Consider the following 1,090-nt stretch of genomic DNA (forward strand, 5'->3'; position numbering starts at 1 on the left):
CGGAGCCGGCCCCGCGCTCTGCCGCCCGTTCTCCTCCCTCGGCGATGCCGGAGCAGACGTCACCGGCTCCAAACCGTGTTCAAGCGGCTGGCGCTGCCCGGAGCCCCCCCCGCCCTCCCCCGCGCTCCCGCTCTCGGGCCGCAGCGCTGCCCCGGAGCCCCCCGCTCGGAGCCCTGGAGGGACCCTGCGCTGAGCCCCCGGGGGGACCCCCGCAGCCCCGGCCCCTCGGGCTGGCCGTGATGCAAGAGCATCCTGATGGGAAGCCATGGCAACGGGAACGGGAATTTTTCCTGCCGGTATCCCAGTCCCCTCGGCAGCCGGGGGGTGAGCAGGGCGCCCGCGGGGTCCCCAGATGGTCCAGGGATCCAATCCCGCAGTGCCCGCACGCCCCGCCCGGGCCATGGGGTGGGAATGGGGGTTGTCACCCACCCGGGATGTCCCTGTGGGGCTGCGGGGGTGGGTGCGGGATGGGGGTGGGCGAGAGCAGGGTCCGAAACCCACCCTCCAAGTGTGATGTCCTGGGTCCCGAGCAGCACTGCCGTGGTTACACGGGGGAAACTGAGGCACGGGAGGTGCTCAGCTTTCCCCCTCCCCTGGCCTGAAGCAACGGTGACTTCCCTTTTCACCAGCCCCGGGCAGGTGTGGGGAGCGCCGGACCCCATCCCCGGTCCTCCGGTGGGGCGACAAACGGGGCAAGAGCCGTGAAAGAGCCGTGAAGGTGACGGTGCCCGTGCCTCAGTTTCCCCCGCAGCTGTAGCGGGGTGGGGAACGAGTCCGCTGGGTCGCGGCCGGAGCTTCGTTTCCAGGTGTCCCCGCTGCCCCCCGATCCCACCCTCCGCGCCCCCCAAACCCCGCCCGCGGGTGCCGGGGCTCGGAGCCGGGGCCGTCGGTCGGTGCGGAGGCTCGGAGCGCATCCCGGTACTCGGAGCGCATCCCGGTACCCGGAGCGCATCCCGGTACTCGGAGCGCATCCTGGTACCCGGAGCGCATCCCGGTACTCGGAGCGCATCCCGGCGCTTGGAAGGGGGTCCCGGTGCTCGGAGCGCATCCCGGCGCTCTCACCGCACATCCCCGCGGCCCCTCCACGTGC

Source organism: Neopelma chrysocephalum, unplaced genomic scaffold (genome assembly GCF_003984885.1).
Source record: "Neopelma chrysocephalum unplaced genomic scaffold, ASM398488v2 Primary Assembly neopelma1_134, whole genome shotgun sequence".
Lineage (NCBI taxonomy): Eukaryota > Metazoa > Chordata > Aves > Passeriformes > Pipridae > Neopelma > Neopelma chrysocephalum.